The sequence below is a fragment of the Andrena cerasifolii genome, unplaced genomic scaffold (assembly GCF_050908995.1).
Source record: "Andrena cerasifolii isolate SP2316 unplaced genomic scaffold, iyAndCera1_principal scaffold0693, whole genome shotgun sequence".
NCBI lineage: Eukaryota > Metazoa > Arthropoda > Insecta > Hymenoptera > Andrenidae > Andrena > Andrena cerasifolii.
This window is the reverse complement of record NW_027485585.1, coordinates 26,574-34,231: the sequence shown is the minus strand read 5'-3', so window position 1 is coordinate 34,231 and position 7,658 is coordinate 26,574.

Below are 7,658 nucleotides of genomic sequence, written 5' to 3'. Positions count from 1 at the left end.
TGAGAGAGAAAAATAGGTAAATATATAGAGAAAAATAGGAAAATAAATAGAGAAAACAAAAGAGGTAAATAAATAGAGAAAAATAGGGAAATAAATAGAGAAATATAGGTAAATTATCTAGAGAAAAAATAGGTGTATAAATATAGATAAATAGCTACAAAAATCAAAGAATAAAGGTAAATAAAAAATAGGTAAAGAAATTAGAGGAAAAATAGGTAAATAAGCAGAGACAAAATTGGGAAATAACTTAGAGAAAAAAATAGATAAAGAAATAGTGGAAAATAGGTAATGAAGTAGAGAATACAAAGGAGGTAAATAAATACAGAAATAGGTAAATAAATAGAGAAAAAATAGGTAAATAATTTAGAGAAAAAATAGGCAAATAAATAGAGAAAAATAGGTAATGAAGTAGAGAAAACAAAGTAGATAAATAAATACAGAAAAAAGTGGTAAATAACTAGAGAAAAAATAGGTAAATAAATATAGGAAATATAGGTAAATTATCTAGAGAAAAAATAGGTAAATAAATAGAGAAAACAAAATAGGTAAATAAATAGAGAAAACAAAAGAGGTAAATAAATACAGAAAATAGGTAAATTAGCTAGAGAAAAAATAGGTGTATAAATAGAGAAAAATAGGTAAATAATTTAGAGAAAAAAATAGACAAATAAATAGAGAAAAATAGGTAATGAAGTAGAGAAAACAAAGTAGGTAAATAAATACAGAAAAAAGAGGTAAATAACTAGAGAAAAAATAGGAAAATAAATAGAGAAAACAAAAGAGGTAAATAAATAGTGAATAAATAGGGAAATAAATAGAGAAAAATAGGTAAATATAGCTAGAGAAAAAATAGGTGTATAAATAGAGAAAAATAGCTAAATAAATCAAAGAAAAAAAGGTAAATAAAAAATAGGTAAATAAATTAAAGGAAAAAATAGATAAATAAACAGAGAAAAATACTTAAATAAATGAGAGAAAAATAGGTAAATATATAGAGAAAAAATAGGAAAATAAATAGAGAAACAAAAGAGGTAAATAAATAGAGAAAAAATAGGGAAATAAATAGAGAAATATAGGTAAATTATCTAGAGAAAAAATAGGTGTATAAATATAGATAAATAGCTACAAAAATCAAAGAAAAAAAGGTAAATAAAGAATAGGTAAAGAAATTAGAGGAAAAAATAGGTAAATAAGCAGAGACAAAATTGGGAAATAACTTAGAGAAAAAAATAGATAAAGAAATAGTGGAAAATAGGTAATGAAGTAGAGAATACAAAGGAGGTAAATAAATACAGAAAATAGGTAAATAAATAGAGAAAAATAGGTAAATAATTTAGAGAAAAAATAGGCAAATAAATAGAGAAAAATAGGTAATGAAGTAGAGAAAACAAAGTAGGTAAATAAATACAGAAAAAAGAGGTAAATAACTAGTGAAAAATAAGTGTATAAATAGAGAAAATAGCTAAATAAATCAAGGAAAAAAAGGTAAATAAAAAATAGGTAAATAAATTAGAGGAAAAATAGGTAACTATACAGAGAAAAAATAGGTAAATAAATGAGAGAAAAAAGAGGTAAATAACTAGAGGAAAAATAGGTAAATAGATAGAGAAAAATAGGTAAATAAATAGAGAAAAAATAGGTAAATAAATTAGAGGAAAAAATAGGTAAATAAACAGAGAAAAATAGGTAAATAAATAGAGAAATAATAGGTAAATATATACAGAAAAATAGGTAAAGTAGGTAGAGAAAAAATAGGTGTATAAATAGAGAAAAATAGGTAAATAAACCAAAGGAAAAAAGGTAAATAAAAAATAGGTAAATAAATTAGTGGAAAAAATAGGTAAATAAACAGAGAAAAATGGGTAATGAAGTAGAGAAACAATGGAGGTAAATAAATACAGAAAATAGGTAAATAAATACAGGAAAAAAGAGGTAACTAAATAGAGAAAAATAGGTAAATAAATATAGAAAAATAGGTAAATAAGCAGAGAAAAAATTGGTAAATACATTAGAGGAAAAAATACATAAAGAAATAGTGGAAAATAGGTAATGAATTAGAGAATACAAAGGAGGTAAATAAATACAGAAAATATGTAAATAAATAGAGAAAAATAGGTAAATAATTTAGAGAAAAAAATAGGCAAATAAATACAGAAATATAGGTAATGAAGTAGAGAAAACAAAGTAGGTAAATAAATACAGAAAAAAGTGGTAAATGACTAGAGAAAAAATAGGTAAATAAATATAGAAAAAATAGGTAAATTATCTAGAGGAAAAATAGGTAAATAAATAGAGAAAATACAGGTAAATAAATAGAGAAAAATAGGTAAATAAGCAGAGAAAAAATTGGTAAATACATTAGAGAAAAAAATACATAAAGAAATAGTGGAAAATAGGTAATCAATTAGAGAATACAAAGGAGGTAAATAAATACAGAAAATAGGTAAATAAATACAGAAAAATAGGTAAATAATTTAGAGAAAAAGTAGACAAATAAATAGAGAAAAATAGGAAAGATGTAGAGAAAACAAAGTAGGTAAATAAATACAGAAAGAAGAGGTAAATAACTAGAGAAAAATAGGAAAATAAATAGAGAAAACAAAAGAGGTAAACAAATAGTGAAAAAATAGGGAAATAAATAGAGAAAAATAGGTAAATTAGCTAGAGAAAAAATAGGTGTATAAATAGAGAAAAATAGCTAAATAAATCAAAGAAAAAAAGGTAAATAAAAAAATAGGTAAATAAATTAAAGGAAAAATAGATAAATAAACAGAAAAGAATACGTAAATAAATGAGAGAGAAAAATAGGTAAATATATAGAGAAAAAATAGGAAAATAAATAGAGAAAACAAAAGAGGTAAATAAATAGAGAAAAATAGGTAAATTAGCTAGAGAAAAAATAGGTGTATAAATAGAGAAAAATAGCTAAATAAATCAAAGAAAAAAGGTAAATAAAAAAATAGGGAAATAAATAGAGAAAAATAGGTAAATATCTAGAGAATAAATAGGTGTATAAATATAGATAAATAGCTACAAAAATCAAAGAAAAAAAGGTAAATAAAAAATAGGTAAAAAAATTAGAGGAAAAAATAGGTAAATAAGCAGAGACAAATTGGGAAATAACTTAGAGAAAAAAATAGATAAAGAAATAGTGGAAAATAGGTAATGAAGTAGAGAATACAAAGGAGGTAAATAAATACAGAAAATAGGTAAATAAATAGAGAAAAATAGGTAAATAATTTAGAGAAAAAAATAGGCAAATAAATAGAGAAAAATAGGTAATGAAGTAGAGAAAACAAAGTAGGTAAATAAATACAGAAAAAAGAGGTAAATAACTAGTGAAAAAAAAGTGTATAAATAGAGAAAATAGCTAAATAAATCAAGGAAAAAAAGGTAAATAAAAAATAGGTAAATAAAATTAGAGGAAAAAATAGGTAACTATACAGAGAAAAAATAGGTAAATAAATGAGAGAAAAAAGAGGTAAATAACTAGAGGAAAAATAGGTAAATAAATAGAGAAAACAAAGAGGTAAATAGATAGAGAAAAATAGGTAAATAAATAGAGAAAAAATAGGTAAATAAATTAGAGGAAAAAATAGGTAAATAAACAGAGAAAAATGGGTAATGAAGTAGAGAAAACAATGGAGGTAAATAAATACAGAAATAGGTAAATAAATACAGGAAAAAAAGAGGTAACTAAATAGAGAAAAATAGGTAAATAAATATAGAAAAATAGGTAAATAAGCAGAGAAAAAATTGGTAAATACATTGGAGGAAAAAATACATAAAGAAATAGTGGAAAATAGGTAATGAATTAGAGAATACAAAGGAGGTAAATAAATACAGAAAATAGGTAAATAAATAGAGAAAAATAGGTAAATAATTAGAAAAAAATAGACAAATAAATAGAGAAAAATAGGTAATGAAGTAGAGAAAACAAAGTAGGTAAATAAATACAGAAAAAAGAGGTAAATAACTAGAGAAAAAATAGGAAAATAAATAGAGAAAACAAAAGAGGTAAATAAATAGTGAATAAATAGGGAAATAAATAGAGAAAAATAGGTAAATTAGCTAGAGAAAAATAGGTGTACAAATAGAGAAAAATAGCTAAATAAATCAAAGAAAAAAAGGTAAATAAAAAATAGGTAAATAAATTAAAGGAAAAAATAGATAAATAAACAGAGATAAATACGTAAATAAATGAGAGAGAAAAATAGGTAAATATATAGAGAAAAAATAGGAAAATAAATAGAGAAAACAAAAGAGGTAAATAAATAGAGAAAAATAGGGAAATAAATAGAGAAATATAGGTAAATTATCTAGAGAAAAAATAGGTGTATAAATATAGATAAATAGCTACAAAAATCAAAGAAAAAAGGTAAATAAAAAATAGGTAAAGAAATTAGTGGAAAAAATAGGTAAATAAGCAGAGACAAAATTGGGAAATAACTTAGAGAAAAAATAGATAAAGAAATAGTGGAAAATAGGTAATGAAGTAGAGAATACAAAAGGAGGTAAATAAATACAGAAAATAGGTAAATAAATAGAGAAAAAATAGGTAAATAATTTAGAGAAAAAAATAGGCAAATAAATAGAGAAAAATAGGTAATGAAGTAGAGAAAACAAAGTAGGTAAATAAATACAGAAAAAAGTGGTAAATAACTAGAGAAAAATAGGTAAATAAATATAGAAAATATAGGTAAATTATCTAGAGAAAAATTGGTAAATAAATAGAGAAAACAAAATAGGTAAATAAATAGAGAAAACAAAATAGGTAAATAAATACAGAAAAATAGGTAAAGTAGGTAGAGAAAAAATGATAAATAGAGAAAAATAGGTAAATAAACCAAAGGAAAAAAAGGTAAATAAAAATAGGTATATAAATTAGAGGAAAAAATAGGTAAATAAACAGAGACAAAATTGGGAAATAACTTAGAGAAAAAATAGATAAAGAAATAGTGGAAAATAGGTAATGAAGTAGAGAATACAAAGGAGGTAAATAAATACAGAAAATAGGTAAATAAATAGAGAAAAAATAGGTAAATAATTTAGAGAAAAAATAGGCAAATAAATAGAGAAAAATAGGTAATGAAGTAGAGAAAACAAAGTAGGTAAATAAATACAGAAAAAAGAGGTAAATAACTAGTGAAAAAATAGGTGTATAAATAGAGAAAATAGCTAAATAAATCAAGGAAAAAAAGGTAAATAAAAAAATAGGTAAATAAATTAGAGGAGAAAATAGGTAACTATACAGAGAAAAAATAGGTAAATAAATGAGAGAAAAAGAGGTAAATAACTAGAGGAAAAATAGGTAAATAGATAGAGAAAAATAGGTAAATAATAGAGAAAAAATAGGTAAATAAATTAGAGGAAAAAATAGGTAAATAAACAGAGAAAAATAGGTAAATAAATAGAGAAAAAATAGTTAAATATATACAGAAAAATAGGTAAAGTAGGTAGAGAAAAAATAGGTGTATAAATAGAGAAAAATAGTAAATAAACCAAAGGAAAAAAGGTAAATAAAAAATAGGTAAATAAATTAGTGGAAAAAATAGGTAAATAAACAGAGAAAAATGGGTAATGAAGTAGAGAAAACAATGGAGGTAAATAAATACAGAAAATAGGTAAATAAATACAGGAAAAAAGAGGTAACTAAATAGAGAAAAATAGGTAAATAAATATAGAAAAATAGGTAAATAAGCAGAGAAAAAATTGGTAAATACATTAGAGGAAAAAATACATAAAGGAAATAGTGGAAAATAGGTAATGAATTAGAGAATACAAAGGAGGTAAATAAATACAGAAAATATGTAAATAAATAGAGAAAAATAGGTAAATAATTTAGAGAAAAAAATAGGCAAATAAATACAGAAATATAGGTAATGAAGTAGAGAAAAACAAAGTAGGTAAATAAATACAGAAAAAAGTGGTAAATGACTAGAGAAAAATAGGTAAATAATTATAGAAAAAATAGGTAAATTATCTAGAGGAAAAATAGGTAAATAAATAGAGAAAATACAGATAGAGAAAAATAGGTAAATAAGCAGAGAAAAAATTGGTAAATACATTAGAGAAAAAAATACATAAAGAAATAGTGGAAAATAGGTAATCAATTAGAGAATACAAAGGAGGTAAATAAATACAGAAAATAGGTAAATAAATACAGAAAAATAGGTAAATAATTTAGAGAAAAAGTAGACAAATAAATAGAGAAAAATAGGAAATGAAGTAGAGAAAACAAAGTAGGTAAATAAATACAGAAAGAAGAGGTAAATAACTAGAGAAAAATAGGAAAATAAATAGAGAAAACAAAAGAGGTAAACAAATAGTGAAAAAATAGGGAAATAAATAGAGAAAAATAGGTAAATTAGCTAGAGAAAAAATAGGTGTATAAATAGAGAAAAATAGCTAAATAAATCAAAGAAAAAAAGGTAAATAAAAAAATAGGTAAATAAATTAAAGGAAAAAATAGATAAATAAACAGAAAAGAATACGTAAATAAATGAGAGAGAAAAATAGGTAAATATATAGAGAAAAAATAGGAAAATAAATAGAGAAAACAAAAGAGGTAAATAAATAGAGAAAAAATAGGGAAATAAATAGAGAAAAATAGGTAAATTATCTAGAGAATAAATAGGTGTATAAATATAGATAAATAGCTACAAAAATCAAAGAAAAAAAGGTAAATAAAAAATAGGTAAAAAAATTAGAGGAAAAAATAGGTAAATAAGCAGAGACAAAATTGGGAAATAACTTAGAGAAAAAAATAGATAAAGAAATAGTGGAAAATAGGTAATGAAGTAGAGAATACAAAGGAGGTAAATAAATACAGAAAATAGGTAAATAAATAGAGAAAAATAGGTAAATAATTTAGAGAAAAAAATAGGCAAATAAATAGAGAAAAATAGGTAATGAAGTAGAGAAAACAAAGTAGGTAAATAAATACAGAAAAAAGAGGTAAATAACTAGTGAAAAAATAAGTGTATAAATAGAGAAAATAGCTAAATAAATCAAGGAAAAAAAGGTAAATAAAAAAATAGGTAAATAAATTAGAGGAAAAAATAGGTAACTATACAGAGAAAAAATAGGTAAATAAATGAGAGAAAAAAGAGGTAAATAACTAGAGGAAAAATAGGTAAATAAATAGAGAAAACAAAAGAGGTAAATAGATAGAGAAAAATAGGTAAATAAATAGAGAAAAAATAGGTAAATAAATTAGAGGAAAAAATAGGTAAATAAACAGAGAAAAATGGGTAATGAAGTAGTGAAAACAATGGAGGTAAATAAATACAGAAAATAGGTAAATAAATACAGGAAAAAAAGAGGTAACTAAATAGAGAAAAATAGGTAAATAAATATAGAAAAATAGGTAAATAAGCAGAGAAAAAATTGGTAAATACATTGGAGGAAAAAATACATAAAGAAATAGTGGAAAATAGGTAATGAATTAGAGAATACAAAGGAGGTAAATAAATACAGAAAATAGGTAAATAAATAGAGAAAAATAGGTAAATAATTTAGAGAAAAAAATAGACAAATAAATAGAGAAAAATAGGTAATGAAGTAGAGAAAACAAAGTAGGTAAATAAATACAGAAAAAAGAGGTAAATAACTAGAGAAAAAATAGGAAAATAAATAGAGAAAACAAAAGAGGTAAA